An 18,139-nucleotide genomic window follows, 5' to 3' on the forward strand; every position below is an offset into this window, starting at 1 on the left:
TGCACCATACCAACATATCTATAATTTATCTGGACCCTCCCCTGATATGGTGACCTTTCCTTTCATTATCTAATTAGCAATAATCTGAGTGCTAATGCCATTTGGTTGTAGGAAGTCCTACCTCTATAGGACTGTAGGAAGTGCAACCTCTACTTTATTTACCATGATTTCCTCTCCAGACATCTCTGGACATTTGTGAAGAAGCTTTCCAGGTTTCACAGACCCAACCCAGTTTTCACTCATAACCTCATTTAACAGATTGCCACAGATCTTCTGCTCAGCTCCAGCAATCACCTCTTACCATTGTGTAATGAGTTCATGCTTTTCTCCACATGCTATTTTACCCCAAATGAGAACATATCTCTGCCCCCTAACTCCCCAAAGTACCACTAAGGTCAGGCTTCAGTATTTATGAAAGCTCAAAACTTAACTAATAGTTTAGTGTAACAGACAGATATGAAAGGTCAGGAAAAAAATTGGTGTGAAATATGACAATATATAAAGATGGTCCTCTATTGTGCTCACCTTCCTGAACTTAATGGGAGTCCATCCCTGATACCTAACAATATAAAATTCTTATTCTCCAAATTTAAGGCACAACATTTATCCATATATTTTTCAGGGATGCAGTTCCTCCCACAGTTAGTACAATTATACATGTCTTTATGAGAAGTTCATAGCCTAGATCCTTGCCATCCTGAAATAGTACCACACCTTCATCTTTGCACATAATGAAATTTCCTAAAAACACAAGTGGACCATTTACTTCAAAAGAATTCAACTCTCCCCTCTATAATAATAGAAGAATTACCATCAGTTTTGGAATATAGGCGTATCCCTTCAAGCCATAATTTTTTTAAAAAGATACTGAGTTCCAGTTTCAGGTAAACCATCCCATTTTCTTGTTACCATGATGGTCTCCCACACACAGACACAAAATTCCTTGAAGCATCTTCAAAGGGAAGGATGCTGTCTTTTTTATCTTTTTGTTCCTAGTACCAAGCAAAATACCTGGCACACTGTAATGCTTAATAAATATTTGTCAAGGGCATCAATCTGTGAATGACTAGATAAGTGCAATTTTCATTAAATAGTTGGAGAAGTTCTTTAGGGAAACAATGCTTCATTCTCATAAAATGCTTTCAGAGAGAGAGAGAATATGTGAATGTATGTGTGTCCTCCTCTGGAAATAACAGTTTTGAATATTGATGAAGTGGAACCTCAGATCCATTGTGTGTGCACTGAACCGGAGTAAGACAGAAAAATACAGCAGATTCGTGACCAAAGAGGAAATGCCCCAGTCTATTGGTGCAGCATATATTCTGAGCTCAACCAGTAAGCAATAGAAACTGACGTGAATGAATATGGTTAAACGCAAATAAAACAGCCATCAAAGATGTCTCTTCCTTAGTGGGTGGCTTCAGGCTTTCAGAGGCGCCAGCTACAATGAAAGGGGGAATCTGCATAAAATATTCTGAGCAGAGCATGGGTAGCTGGTTCCAGACTCGGTAAACATTTGACAAACACCCAGAAAGAATGTCTCTAACCTTCATAAAACTGAAAGGACAAGAAAGAAATGAGATGGACGACACTGTCGTGGAAATTACAGTCTCAGCGATTTGGAGACATTTCATTCTGCAGAGGAGCTGGCACACTGGAGGAGGGATAAACAGGAAGTTTGAAATCTGTCTGAAATGGCATGGCATATTTTTATTGGCGTCTGGTATTAAATGAGACCAAAGTTCTCTCCAGAAAATAATATTGCCTAAAGTTCAACTCATCTTCTGAACAACTTTGATGACTGATGGGAGTTATTTGAGCAATTGCTAAATATTCCATTTCTAAAAATCATGTGGCTAAATAGTCTTGAGAAAAAAATTGTTCAGTGGAAAAGGAACATTGGTCTATGAGTAAACTGGAAAATGCATGTTTCATGAGAGAAGCCATCTATATGGGATGTCCTCTTATCAGTTTAGAGTCCTATTCTATACACTATGAAAAGCAGAAATCTGAGCAGTTTGTTCTTTACCTTTGAAGAGTCTAGTGAGGGAGCCAGGGCACATCCAGGTATATGTGAATCAACAAATACACAGTAATTTCTTACTAGTTGAATGTACAGAGTTCAAGTGTGATCAGAATACACAGGTACTAATCAAGGAAGCCTTCTTAAAATAATTGAGTTTTGCACAGTGTGACTTAAAGGGGACATTTGAAAAAAATTGATATTTGGATTATTTTTGTTATATATGTATATATATATATATATATAAAACAATTATATATACACCTTAAAGCTGTTTCTAGCTCTTTATTCAAAGGAAATTTCTTTTTTGTCATAGAATCGTATATTATCTAGGCTTCTGAAATCAGACCCAACATTTATATCCTGAAATTATAAGTGGAATTCTTATAAGTAGTCAATGGGCAAAAAAAAGAAAAAAAAAAAAAATGTGATCAATATTTTGTGAAATATCTTGTACTCTATTTCTTTCTCACACTTTTAAAAGATGTATTTATTAAGGATTTTGAGAAACTTTCTACTGAAGAAAGTTGTTTAATTCATTTAATCCAGCATTTCCTAATCCTGTTTGAGAGAGCATTTCTTATTTCAAGGAAGTCAACAAATGATTTTAGAACCACTGATCTAGTTTAGTTTTTCACTTTACATGAAGAAGAAATGGAGCTGCGCTACCTGCCCATGGTTATCAGCTACTTAATGCAAAATAAAGACAAATGCACCACTTCCAGCTATACTCATAACTTTACAATTGTATTGACATTCAAACAAACTGTGGAAGTTTAAATTTTGTTAAAAGCAATGGCCTTAAGCCTAATGTAGAATTTTGATAAGGGGTAAAAACTAAAAGAAAGCTACATCTGGTTCAACAGAAATTATACAATTTCGAAATGAGCATGCTAGAAAAGAGAATAAGGTGGCTTCTGAGATAGTTTCCCAACCCCAGGAAATAGTGAAAGGATAATGACTTATAGAGAAGGTTATAGGAGAAAGGCCTGAAATAGCTAGGTGTTTAAATAGATGAACCCTAAAGTGTCTTTTATTCCATCTCCTGGCTTGTTATGACTAGGTTAACTGCAATAGGACTCAACAGATCAAAGAATCCAGGACACAAAATTACCTCAGCACTCTTGATCAGACAAGTGTTAGTTAGCAAGAAGGATATAGTTGCAAGTGCTTAAAGGAAACCCACTTTCATAGCAGAGTACAGTGTATACAGAACCGACTATGAGGCTGTGGATATAAATGCAGGTAACCAGTCATATAGGGGGCAGTGGCTTTCTATTATTTGGTTGTGGGATATAACATATATACAAAAAACCCAATAAATTTCAAAGTACATTTTAACAAGTTATAGTATGTTTGGTATGGGTTACATTTCTACAATTTCAGGTTCTTCCTTCTAGCTGCTCCAAGACACTGGGACTAAATGGAAATGTCAATATGATTCAGTAGTCATACTCATTTATTAAAATCCTGATTTCTCTTTTATAACTCTTCCTTCTCCTTTGATCCTTCTCTCAATCCTTAGGGATATTTGGGTTATACCCATTCTAACTCTTTTCATGTTTAAAAGGTTGTCAACAGTATGGGATAGGGGGATGGAATTGGTTGTTATTCTTGGAGATACTGACACCTCTGGGTTTCAGGACTCATTTGGCCTCAGAACCATCTGAAGGTTTTAGGTTTCTGAAAAATAAACTTAATGCGTGCAACTTTTGTAGGATCTCAGATAGAGCCCTGGGTGTTTTTTTAGGGTTAACAGGAATGATGCTGGTTGAGGTTTGGCAAACCAGTGTGTGCTGATTTGAATCTGTGGTAGATCCCTGAAAAGGCATGTCCTTTAATCCTCTTTCAATATTGCTGGCTATAGAGATGTGACTCATCCAATTGCGGGTGGTAACTTTTGATTAGATGGCTTCCATGGAGTTGTGTCTTTACCCATTCCAGGTGGGTCTTAATTAGTTTACTGGAATCCTTTAAAAGAGGAAGTATTTTGGAGAGAGAGAGAGCAGAGCCATGAGACAGCCACGAGAGCCCTCACAGTCAGAAACCTTTGAAGAAGGAAAATGCCCCTGAGGGAATTTTATGAAACAAGAAGCCTTGAAAGAAAGCTAGAAGATGTTGCCATATTCCTCATGTGCCTTTCCAGTTGAGAGAGAAACCCTGAACTTCATTGGTATTTCTTGAGTGAAGGTAACCTCTTATTGGTGCCTTAATTTAGACATTTTTATAGACTTGCTTTAATTGGGACATTTCTGTGGCCTTAGAACTATTTAAAAAACATGCTGTTTCTGGTATATCACATTCCAGCAGCTAGCAAACTAAGATACATGGCAATTAGTAATATCTAGCTGAAGCTTGCGTAAGAGTAGTCACCAAAACAGCCTCTCAACTCTATTTGAACTCTCTTTAGCCACTGATACTTTATGTTGTTGCATTTCTTCCCCCTCTCCACTTTTTGGTCAGGAAGGCATTGTTGATCTCATAGTGCCAGGGCCAGGCTCATTTTAAGAGTCATATCCCATGTTGCCAGGGAGACTTATACCCCTGGATGTCATGTCCCATATATTGGGGAGGATAATGATTTTACTTACAGAGTTGGACTTAGAAAGAGAGAGGCCACATCTGAGAAACAAAGGAGGGCCTCCTGAAGTAACTCTTAGGCATAACTACAGGTCAGTTTAGCTTCTCTGCTACAGAAATACATTTCATAAGAGCAAGTCTCAAGGTCAGGGGCTTAGCCTATTAACTTGGTAGACTCTGGTGTTTGAGATAGTATCAGGGGTTTCCCAGATGGGAAAGTTTAATAGTTCCATATTTTTTCTTCAGTCCCTCAATGGACTTTGCCAATACTCATTAATTATCTGCCCAACATCCCCTGGGATGTAGCTGGGTATTACAGTAAACTATGCAGAATTACAGACCCTCATTCCCATTCTGGGCTCCAAATGTTTGAATTGGTGAAATGAACTATCCAGACAAATTGAGTTAAATTGTGTGCTACAGAAAATTTAGGTTTTTGACAAAATAAAGCTCTCTTCCTTTGGTCTCATACAGTAGGTGAGGTTCTAAAATACAGACACTGTTATCCTTTATCCTGTATTCTGCTTTACCTTACTCCCAACCAGGTTGGTTTCATTCTTATCTCTAACCAAAGCCTGATCTCTTTTTTGGTTGTATGTAGCAATGCTGACTTTCAGAACTACAGAACTCCAGCTCTGAGTCTTAGGTGTCATGCAGGTCGCAAAAGCCCCAGGGAAATACCAGGTTATACACACATAGCACAGCATCTCAGAATTTTCTTATAAGTCATCTCTAAAAAAGATCATACAATGTTTCTCCTTTTGTTTCTGGCTTATTTTGCACAGCATAATGTCCTTAAGTTTCATTCACCTTGTTGCCTGTTTCATGACTGTGTTCCTTTCTGTAGTCACATATTATTCCATCATATGTATACACCACAGTTCACAGTTCAGCTTTCTGCTTCCCAGTCATTATACCCTTCAGCCACCTCCATCTGTTGGGCATCATGGATAATGTTCAAAATAAATAATCCATATCTCGCGGTATCCTCATATATTTGTACAGTCATTACTCTAAATTTTAGACACTTTTCATTGCTCCAAAGAGTAAAGTAACAGTTACACCCTCATCAAAGAGGAAGTCCAAAACTTCCCTTAGCTTTCATCCCTCCCCTCATTTACCCCTGGTATTGCTGTGGTACGGTTGATATCTTCTTGCTAGGTATGTGTACTATTGATATCTTCTTGCTAAATATATGTAATAGTAGTTTTCTCCCGTACCCCTCTATTATTGACTCTCTATACAAGATCAATACCTTTGAAGTGATTCATGCAAAAGTTTGTTTATATTTATAGTGTCAATCAGTGAGATACATGGCTCTGTACAACCCCTTGCAATCATATTTACCTTCAATATGGCAATATTACTTATAAACCTCCTAATGAACTACTATCACTTCTATCCACTCCCTTACATTTAAGTTCAACCTGTTCACCAATCTCTAGCTTCTATGTATCTCTAGGTCCCCAATATTCTACATTATAAGACTCTGAGTTTACCTTTACCAAAGTCATAAAAGTTAAATCATACAGTCTTTTATGTCTGGCTTATTTCACTCAACATTATGTCCTCAAGCTTCATCCATGTTGCCATGTGCTTTAGGACCTCATTTTGTCTTACTGCTGCATAATTTTCCATCACATGTATATACCACATTTTATTTTTCCACTTCTCTGTTGATTGGCACTTGGATTGTTTCCATCTTTTGTCAGTTGTGAATAATGCTGTTATGAGCATCGGTGTACAAACGTCTGTTCATGAGGGTTGGCTTTCTAATACAGAGGAATAGTTTGTAGTGATAAGGTGGACAGAGCATAGTGCCTGAGAACCAGGAGCAGATGAACCCAGGGACTCAAGTAAGTGGAAGAACTTGGAGTCTGGAAGTCTCTCAGTAGGAGGTAGAACCACCAACACAGGGACAGGGGCCATAGCCAGGATCCATTCTAATGTTATCTAATGTCACCTATGTGGCTGGTGGGCAGGTTCTGTGCTTGGTGGTTGTTTATTTCCAGTCTTCAAATTGGAGAGTCCATTGAGAGGAAGTTGGGAAAGATGAACTGATTGACAAAATTAGGTAGACTTTTAGGGCTAGGCCACAAAATCCTTATTGAGTTACGGATTAATATGGATATATGGCAGGAGCTCAATTTCAAAAACTGGACCATGAAGTCTGCATCAGAATGAAAAAGGGGGACAGAATCTGGGTCCCTGTATCGCTGTGTCAATTCCAAAGAATGGGTCTAAAGACCAGGGTGGAGACGCAGCCACAGGTGAAAGTAGGGGTCTTCAACTTGTGGGGAAAGAAAACTTAGAGAGGCGATGTTCAACAGCTGATTCTCTCCCCAAAATACATCTCAGCAAATAGAAATAGAATAGAAAAAGATATCTAGGAAGCAAACCCTTAATTACTTCAGTGTCTTCCTGATAACTGTGAACTAGATACAGAAAGCTTAGAGAATAGTTAGTTACGTTCAAATTGATGAGTTATATTATCCTAAAAGGCAATATTCTTTATTTTTAGTGTGGGGAAGGAGAGGCATTGGGGAAAGTGGTTGATTAAAGAAGTAAAGGAATATTTCTGAGTCTATCTTTACATAATTATATCATTTTTGGAGGGACAGCACTGCTTTCTTTAAAGTATTAGGAGTCAGGCAGAACTAGACTATCTTGCTGTAATTGAAAAGAAGTATAGCATAATGGTTAGAGCACGAAGTCTAGAGTCAGCCTCCTATTTTCCCATCATAGCTCCATCATTTACCGATTTGGGGCCTGGGTAGGCAAGTTAACTTCTCTGTAATTTACATTCCTCACCTATAAAAATAAGGATAATAGTAACTATTAATAAAGTTGTAGAATATATGTATTTAGATGTATGTTTTTGTATATTCAACAAGGTAAAATTTGCAGTATCAGACAATTCCACAAAACAATCTTCCAGAAAACAGAAGCAGGGGAGTAACTCCCCAACTCATTATATAGTACCAGCATTACCTGGATACCAAAATAAGAACAGACATTACAAGACAGGAAAATAGTACATCAATATCATCCTCATGAATACACATGCAAAAATCATTTTTAAAAATTAGCAAATCAAATACAACAAAATACAATAAGGATAGTACATCACAACTAAATGGAGTTTATCCCAGGAATGCAAAGGAACATTAAAAAAATCAAACAATGCAATTCATCATATTAACATACTTAAAAAGAAAAGCCAAATTATTTTCTCAATAAATGCACAAAAAAACATTTTATGCAATTTAATATTTATTCCTGATAAAAACTCTCAGCAAACTGGGAAGAGAAGTGAACTTCCTCAAGCTGATAAAAGGAATTTAAATGAAACCTACGGTTAACAATATACTTAATGGTGAAAGACTGAATGCTTTCTCTTAAGACGAGGACCAAGAAAAAGGACATCTATTCTCACTATGTCTATACAGCATTGTAATAGTGGCTCTAGCCAGTGCAAAAAGGCAAGCAAGAGTTAAAAAAGAAAAATCCACAGTGAGAAGAGAGAAATCTTTGTTCTCAAACAATATGTTATATATATTGGAAACCCAATGGAATCTACAAAAAACTAATAGAACTAATGAATGGGATTGGCAAAGTAGCAATATTTAAGACCAATATATAAGAAAAACATCAATTGTGTCTCTAAATGCTAACAACGAACAATCAGAAATTGCATTTTAGAATGCCGCTTTCAAATGTATCCATAAACATGAAAGATTTGAAGGGATAAATCTGAGAAAAGATGCTCATAAGCTCTATACTGAAATTTATAAAACATTTTTAAGAAAAACTGAAAGAGAGCTAAATAAATGGAGACATGTACCAAGTTCATGGGTTAGAAGACTTGATCTATTTAACATCTCAATATACCCCAAGTTGAAATATAGACTCAAAAGCTAACTGAAAATATGGATCATAGGCTTAAATATAAAATAAAAATGATAAAGTTTCTAAAAGAAAACATAACTTTATATTAGGCAAAGATTTATTAAATATGATACCTGAATGATTCATTAAAGAACTAAGTTATAAATTGGCCTGAGTCAAAATGCAAAATTTTTAACAAAATAAGGATGCCTGTTTGCACTACCTCTATTCAAAATAGTACTGGAAGTTCTAGACAGAGAAATTAGACATGAAAAAGAGAGGAAACACATCCAAGTTGGAAAATAAGAAGCAAAAATATTTCTATTCAAATATAACATGATCTCCTATCTCAAAAGCCCTAAGGAATACACACACACACAAATTGTTATCACTAACGATCAAATTCAGCAAATTTGCAGAGTACAAAATCAACAAATAGAAATCAATTACATTTCTATGCAATAGCAATGAACAATCCAAAATGAAACTTAAGGCAATTCCATTTACAATAGCATCAAAAAGAATAAAATATTTAGGGATAATTTTAACCAAGGAGACACAGACTTATACATTGAAAACGAAAACACACTAGAAATTAAAGAAGACCTAAATAAATGGCACAATACCCCATGTTCATGGATTGGAAGACATAATATGGTTAAGATAACAATGCTACGCAAAGTAATTCAATGTAATCCCTATCAATATCACAATATCACAAAAAATATTGATTTTTAAAGAAACAGAAAAACTGATCCAAAATTCCATATGGAATTCCAACTAGCAAAGACATCTTGAAAAAGAACAAAGGATTCATACTTTCCATTTCCAAAGTTTCTACAAAGCTAAAGTGATCAGAACAGTATGTTTCTGGCGTAAGCATAGGCATATAGACCAATGGAAAAGAATTGAAGGTACAGAAATACACTCTTACATCAATGATCAATTTATTTTGAGAAGGGTCCCAATACTATTCAATAGGGAAAGAATAGTATCTTCAACAAATGGTGCTGGAAAAGACTGGATATCCACTTGCAAAAGAATAAGTTGGGCCTCATCTTGCACTATACACAAAAATTAATTATTATTTCTGGATTTTGAGAGGGTGTTTTATATATGTGTAGTCTGGTATTTAGAGATAAGAACAAAGCTGATCAGGTTGAGACTAAGGTAATTCAGAACACAGGAGTAAGGAAGACATTGTCTATATTTTAGAACTGCACCTACTCTGAGACCAAAGGAAGGAAGGTTTATTTTGTATGGAACCTAAATTTTCTGTAGCACATAACCTAACTCAACCTGTCTGGATAGTCCATTTGAACAATTCAAACAGGGGGAGCCCAGAGTAAGAATGAGAGAGCCTTAAATCCTGTATAGCTTAAGGTAATGCCTGGACACATCCTAGAATATATTAAGCAGATAATCAAAAAGTATTTGCAAGGTCCTTGAGGGATGGGGGAAAAAATATGGAACTATTAAACCTTACCATCAGGGAATCCCCTGATACTGTGTCAAACATTAGGGACACACAAATCAATAGGCCAAGCCCTTGATCTTGAGGCTTACTCTTGTGAAGCTTATGTATGTATGTAGTGGAGAAGCTTAGCCTACCAATAGGTATGCCTATTACTTCTGGAGGACCTCTTTTGTTGCTCAGGTGTGGCTTCACTCTCTCTATGCTCAATTCTGTAAGTGAAATCATCATCCTCCCCTCTATGTGGGACATGACATCCATGGATTAAAGACTCCCTAGCAGAGTAGGAGATGACTCCCAAGGATGAGCCTGGTCCTGGCGCCATGGAATCAACAATTCCATCCTGACCAGAAGGGGGAAAAGAAGTGTAACTAATGAAGTATCAGTAACTGAAAGAATTCAAATAGAGTCAAGAGGTTACTCTGAAGGTCACTCTTATGCATGCTTCAGTTAGACATTGCTACCTATCATAACTTGCCGAACTCCAACCAAAACCATTCTAGCTAATCCTGAAGAACACATAGGGCAATGTATAAGATTCTGCAGTTTCCAAGCACGAGGATAACTTTTCAGAAACCTATAACCTCCATATCTGTCCCTGGACCAGATAAGTCCTGAAAACTAGAGGGCCCAGCCTCTCCAGAACATCAGCTAGTTCCATCTCCCTAGCCTATTTTATTAACAGCCCCTGCCAACATGAAAAAGTTAGAATAGTCATAGTCCAAATACCCCTAAAGAGTAGGGTAGAAAGATCAAAGGTGATGGTGGAGTTATACAGAGAAGGTAGGGTTTAACCAATGAATATGTTTGCTGAATTCTTAAATTGATATTTCTTTTAGTCTCCAATATCTTAGACCAGCTTGAAGTAAGAACTGTGGAATTGTAACCCATACCAAAATCTGAAATCTGTTCTACAACTAATTGTGGTGCTGTGCTTTGGAATTTATTTATTTTGTATAAATGCTATTTTTCACTAAAAAGAAAAAAATAGTTGATTGTGATGATTAAAAAATATATTTATTCCTTCTAGCCTTCTATATTCTGGAGCAGCTAGAAGGAAAAATCTGAGATGATGGTATGGTAGCCCGTGACAAGTTCTGGGATCTGTTCTGAAACTACTTGTTGAAGAGTGCTTTGAAAACTATTGCTTTTTTCTTAGTTTGCTTTGCATATGTGTTACTTATACAATAAAAAGTTAAATATATATGTTCATATATATATATATATATAAAGAACTCCTACATCTCAACTTCAAAAAGAAAAACAGCCATTAAAAATGAGCAAAGAACGTGAATAGACATTTCTACAAAGAATATATACAAGTGACCAATAATCACATGAAAATGTGTTCAGCATCATTAGTTATTAGGGAAATGCAAATTAAAACCACAATAAGACACCACTTGACAGCTATAAGGATGGTTATAAAAATGGAAAATAAGTGTTGACAGGGATGTGGAAAAATTGGAACCCCTATACATTGAAAATGGGAAAGTAAAATTGTACAGCTGTTGTAGAAGCAGTTTGGCAGTGCATCAAAAAGTTAAATCTAGAATTACTAAGTGACCCAGACATTTCAATCCAGGTATATACCCAAAAGAACTAAAAACAGGGACTCAGATTCTTGGACAACAGTACCCATAGCAGCATTATTCACAAATAACCAAAAGTTGGAAAAACCCCAAGATTCCATCATCAGATGAATGGATAAAGTGTTATGTATTAGACTATTATTTAATCAAAAAAGGAATAAAGTTCTCATACCTGCCGTATAACACGGATGAACCCTGAAAACCATATGCTAAGTTACATAAGCTGGACAGAAAAGTACAAAGATAGCATGATTTCACTTGTATAAAATTTCTAGGATAGATAAACTCACAGAGACAAAAAGAAAATTAGGAGTACAAAAAGGGGCTGGAAACATAGGGGAACGGGGAGTTAATGCATAATGGTTACCAAGTTTCTGTTTAGGGTGATGAAAGAAATTTGGAAATAGATACTGGTAATGTTTGCATGACATTGTGAATTTAATTAAAATACCACTGAATTATACACTTAAAAATAGTTAGCATGGCTGTTTTAGTTTCCAGGTTGCTAAAACAACTGCCATAAAATGGGTTAGTTTGAGAACCTGAGTTTATTGGCATAGATTCAGAGGCTAGGAGGTTTGCTTCCTCCCGGGATGGGTATCTTGTATCTGGCTGGCAACCTTTGGGATTCTTTGGCTTTTCTGTCATATGGCAATGAACATGGCAGAGTCTCCTCCTTTCTTTTCCATGTTCTGTTGACTTCCAGTGTCTGACTTCTCACTGTGGCTTCTCTTTCTGTTGTCACCTCTATAAAGTTCCAGTAAAAGGATTAAGATCCACTTGATTCAGTTGGGCCACGAATTAACTGAAATAACCTTATCGAAAGGTCCTCTTTACAATGCAGTCACACCACAAGAATGAATTAAGATTGAGAATATATTTTTCTGGGGTACATAACTCCAAATCAACATAATGGCAAATATTATGTTATATATATTTTGCCATAATAAGAATGAAAAATTTCTGCTTTTGTAAGACACTGATTAGAGAATGGTAAGGTAAGATGCAATCTAGGAGAAATTATTTTTAAAAAAACCTGCATCAGGTAATGGACTTATATATATATATAATATATGAATAACTTTCAAAATGCAATAATAACAAAAAAATGGGAAAAATTTTTGAAAGCTACTTTGCCAAAGATAAGATATAGAGATGATAGGTAAATACATAAAGAAAATGCTGAATATTATTAGTGATTAGGTAAAAACAAGGAAAAAACACAGTGAAATACCACCCCATATGTATTAGAATGGCTAAAACAAAAGATTGACCATACCAGTTTGACAAGAATATGGAGGAACTAGAACATTCACGGCCTAATTAGTGAGACTATAAATAGTACACCCACAACTTTGGAAAACAAGCAGGTTTTAAAAATTATTTAAAATTAAACATATCATGGGCCAGCAATGGTAGTCAGTGGCAGAGTTCTCACCTGCCATGCCAGAGACCCATGTTCAATTCCCAGAGCCTGGCCATACCAAAAAAAAAAAAAAAAAAAAAAAAAAAAAATTAAACACATCATATGATCTAACCAATGCGCTTTTAGGTATTTGCCCAAGATAAAATAAAGCATATGTCCATAAATAGTTTTCCACAAAGATTCACAGTGGCTTTTCTTTGTAATAGCTCAAAACAGGAAACAACCAAAATTGTCCAGGCACAGATAAACACATAACCAAATTGTTATGTAATGATACCATAGAATGCAACTCAGTAATTACAGGAAAAAACTATTGATACACACAACATGGATGAATCGCAAAAGAATTACATTGAGTAAAAGAAGCTAGACAGAATAGAGTATGTACTATATGATTCCATTCATATAAAATTCTGAAATGCACAAAGTAATCCATAAGACAGAGAACATCTCAATGATTATCTTAGGAATGGAAAGAGATAGGCAGGAGTGAAAGGGGGGTAACTATAAGAGGCAACAGAAAAGTTTGGGAATGATGCCTCTGTTCATTATCTTGTTTATGGTGATGGTTTCATGGTGTCTACATATGTCAAAACTTTTATAATTGTACTCTTTAAACATGCAAAGTCTATTGCAGGTTAGCTAAGACTCAATATGCTATTAAGAAAACAAATTGCCATTTTTTAGAAATATCTTTTGTATTAGAATCATTAGATCTCTGTGATTGAATTTGGTTGGGAAAGAAAAATGAGAAGGAAAAGATGCTTCTGGTATTTGGGATTGAGAACAAGGTGACGGCATTAACATTTACTGAGAGATGCTATTTTAAAAAATCAGTCACATGCCTGCTAACCCACCCAATGCTTTCCATACTAGTCAGAGGGAACAAGATTTATTCAGTGACTGAAGCCAAAAGTCCAGAACTCATTCTCAAAACTTTTCCTTGTATTCCCCCAAACTTAAGCAGAATAAGACACTGATTACTGGATAAATGAATACGTAAGTGCTCAGATCAATGAATTAATATTTCAGGAACATTTTAAATAGAATTTGCTGATGAAATTGAGAAAATTTTATTCACTGAGATAACTTTCATATATAAAGATTCACTTAGAATCTACTCGTGCTCTCATAAAATTATATTATAGCACATTAAAGCTTCTTAGACTGAATGCAATTTGAGACTATTGAGACACATTGGCAATAACATCTCTACAAGAAAATTTCCTGGCTCTTTGATCTCCTGATATTTTTCAAAAGTTCATTTGGACAAAAGTGAGCAAAGTGACCTGGAGGTGTATTTTATTCTCCCAATCTCCAATGACTTACAAAGTGCCTGACACATAGTAGAAGCTCAGTGAACATCGCATGGATGGATGGATAGTCAGGAAAACTTGAAACTCCTGTCATCAAGATAAGTTACAAATACCCATCATGTTCTTGATACAGAGTATAATTCTATAACTCCACTCAATGATCAAATGGAAATTTTCCTTTTATTTATTAGGAACCTAGCACAGCAAGCATGAATTACTCCTACCACCCATGTTCCAGATTAAATAAGAAATAATACTATGGGTTTAAGTTTTTTCATTTCCCAGAAACACTGATTAAATATATGCCTTTAAAGAGATGTTTTCCTGTGAACATTTCCTGTAAGCTACAGAGCTCTTCCTGCCTTGTCTTGTCTGTGCATCCACTCACCAGAAAAAATGATTAAATCTCCAGGTATCATTCTATCTGAGGGAAATGAAATCATTGGAACAGAACATGTCCCAAGGATCATCTGTCTATTTATCCAGCCAAGAGTTTATGTGTTACCTGTCATTTGGTTGCTACTTCAACAGAGTGCTGTGCTGAACTGAATAAGGGAAATACATACAGACTCTCAGAGGTTGAGAGGGGCACAAGAGCTCCTCTATTGAGTTCACTGACATGTTGGAGCAAGATTATAGTTGTTCAAAAATCCCTGAAGCTCTCCAGAAAGTCCCTGAGACCCCTGGAATCAGAGGCCGCTTTTTGGTTCCCATAAGAACCAAAGATAAATGGCAACATGGGGAGCGGATGGCAAGCATGACAAATGCACCCATACCCCCTTTTGTCTGATGAAATCTTGTCTGAATCTATGACCATGGACATGCTCCACTTGGCATTTTTAATGTCAAGGCACTTTAATGCTGCCTTTGCTTCTCAACTAGTTTGGGGTCCTCTAAAGTACACTTTTCTGTCTTTATTGCCTCCCTTTCTCTAGGCCCAGGTCTGATTACTCATCTTTGCTCTTCTATGTGACCATAGTGTCTAAATGATCTCTCCAGTGTTCTAAAAATTCTGCAATATCAGCCTTCATACATGCTCATCCTTAGTCCTTCAGTCCTTCAACTGCTGCAGTTGGTTCATCTTCCCCATATGCCTCAAACTGTAAGTGCTCCAACGTGAGCCATGGCCTCACCATGGATAACAGACCTCTGCCCAAGACTTAATCACCCTAGCTCCTCCTCTCTCCCTCTAGACTTGCCACTTAAGAAATTTTACTCTTTAGGAGAGTGGGTTTTTAAAGATAATGCTTACTCTTCATCTTTGAAAGGATGAGATTATATGACTTATCGATGTCTAATTCTTTTTTTCAGCAAAGCATAGGCATAAGTCATTATGCAATAATCAAATTCTTATGGCAAAATAAATAGACAAATAGTAAACAGATGTAAAAGGGAAGAAGCAATTGAGGAAACATTTGACTGTTTAGTGACACATTTTATTAATTACAACACACTTGCATGTGTACACAGACCTACACGAACACACAAATGTTGCATATATACAATTTAAGTTCCCAGTGATTTGTGAGCTATTTAAGCTAATTAGGGGACAGATTGCCATGGATAAAAACCTAACATTCCCTTTTTAGATATTTGGTCTTACACAATTTAACCTTTCATTCCAGCTTCAGTTATCCCATTTGTAAAATAAGGATACCAGAAATACTTTTTTTCTAGGGTTAACTATGAAGAATAATTTGGATAATCTACATAAAAGCACCAAACATAGGGTCTAGTACATATTAGCTATGTGGTAAGGGTTTTTTACTGATGAAAATTATGTTCATGTCATTTACTATTATCTCTTCCATCTGCTTACTATTGCTATTATGTTGTAGGCCATATCTAAGTTATCCTTCAGATATTTCTCCTAGACTATAACATTTACATTTCATTAGCTTTTCCTCCTATTTCTTATTTCTGTCTTGTTAAGATTTTCTTTGGAGACACAATTGACTTTTAACTAACTGATAAAAAGAAACAAAGCTTGGGTATTGTACCCTAAGGTTTGATGAGTATCATTATCATCACAAAGTATTAATTATGCATATATTTGAGCTTTTGTTAAAAAGCTGTGAATTAATTGACTTAGTTCCTGGTTTCTGAGCTTCCAGTCTTAGAAAGACAATACTGATATGTGTCTAAGGGAAATACAAACAACTGACTCCACACTGAAAAGGTATTAAATTCTGCAATGATTTGCTTCTTAAACTGGGTGGTGGATATAGAGGTATTAATTAAGTAATCATATGTACTTCCCAGTATGCCTAAACTATTTCATAAATGAATTTTAATTATTAAGAAATGTAGAGGCAGACTTGAGAACAGGTGAGTTGATTTATAATTTTTACAGTCTCTGAAACTGTTTATTTTACCTAAACATTTATTTATCAAATACTATAGTTTGAATTTATACTGTCTCTCATATATAGTGGGATTTATCTCATATTATTCATATTTTGGTCTGCTCTGAGTGCTGACTCTCAGCTATGCCCAGTAGTAGAAATATTTATTTAATTCTCTAAATTATGTTTATAATATTTTATCATCCCCAAATGTGGTAGTTAGGTTCAGGTGTCAACTTGGCCAGGTGAAGGTGCCTAGTTCTGTTCCTGTGGACATGAGCCTGTAAGGGATCAGGAGCTTGACCCCAGCCAAGTGGAAAGTACCCCCCAGACCCATGAAGAACACCCGGTAATGGGGTCAGGATGTGGGAGTCACACAAACCTGTTTTTGCAAAAGCTAATAGCACCCTTTGCTTCTGTAGATAAGCTTGCTTGCTTACAGCTGCAAACCAGGATGTGGGTCTGTGAAACAAACGCCACTTCTCTGCTTCTGTGAATAAGCTTGCAGTTTCAGCCTTTATAAGCCCACCCTGCAAGCCTCAAGGTGCTGCTCTCTGAATCCTCCTTCTTGGGATTGCTGAGGCAGTCGCCGCTAGCTAATAAAGACTTCAATTGGCTTGCAATTTGATATTGTGTGGTCTTTCTGTTGGTGCGCCCCACTACAAGCCAATGGTAGGTGAATGTCATCTGTTGCTCATTGCATCTCCAGTCGTCAAGGAGGCGTGCCTGCTGCAATGAATGATGTTTGATTTAATTGGCTGGTGCTTAAATGAGAGAGCTCAATATAGCACAGCCCAAGCAGCTCAGCATACCTCATCTCAACACTCAGAGCTCTGCTCAGGCCTTTGAAGATGCAGAAAGGAATCACTCTGGGGAAAGTTGTTGGAACACAGAGGCCTGGAGAGAATGCCAGCAGAGATCACCTTGAGCCTTCCCGCATTAGAAGTTCAGTTGAAAGTTAGCTGCCTTTCCTCTGAAGAACTAATGAAATAAATCCCCTTTTATTAAAAGCCAATCCATCTCTGGTGTGCTGCATTCCAGCAGCTAGCAAACCAGAACCTCAAATGTATTTGCTCTTATTAAAGATCATTATATATTTCTTATCACTTCTGCAACTTGTCCTACTTGTATGAAATTTTAATACTCATTGTACTAACTAGTATGGTATCATTTGCACACCAAATGGACATAGTCATTCAGATTATTGATGGAGCTATTAAATACCATTAAATGTAGGAATAATTATGATGGAAAATCAATTGTTACATCATCCCAGGTTAACATAATCCACTGATATAAATTCTATACGTATTCACTGGTGATATCTACCCACCTTAATATTTATATACAATCTATTATGCCTACCCTGGTAATGGATACATATACGTACATATATATATACATGTATGTATGTATGTGTATATATATATATATATATATATATATCATGCAAAACATAAGAAAAAAACTAGATTATGTCCTAATAGTTTAAATC

At 36.1% G+C, this 18,139-nt stretch overlaps 1 long non-coding RNA gene across 1 annotated transcript; it reads left to right on the forward strand.

Moving 5' to 3' along the window:
• Positions 1-4,609: 4,609 nt before the first annotated feature.
• LOC143678817 (uncharacterized) lies at positions 4,610-17,636 on the forward strand. The gene is made up of 3 exons (XR_013173444.1): positions 4,610-4,695; positions 15,235-15,401; positions 17,354-17,636. It is a non-coding gene; the product is annotated as an uncharacterized LOC143678817 (long non-coding RNA).
• Positions 17,637-18,139: the final 503 nt, after the last annotated feature.

Source organism: Tamandua tetradactyla, chromosome 4 (genome assembly GCF_023851605.1).
Source record: "Tamandua tetradactyla isolate mTamTet1 chromosome 4, mTamTet1.pri, whole genome shotgun sequence".
NCBI lineage: Eukaryota > Metazoa > Chordata > Mammalia > Pilosa > Myrmecophagidae > Tamandua > Tamandua tetradactyla.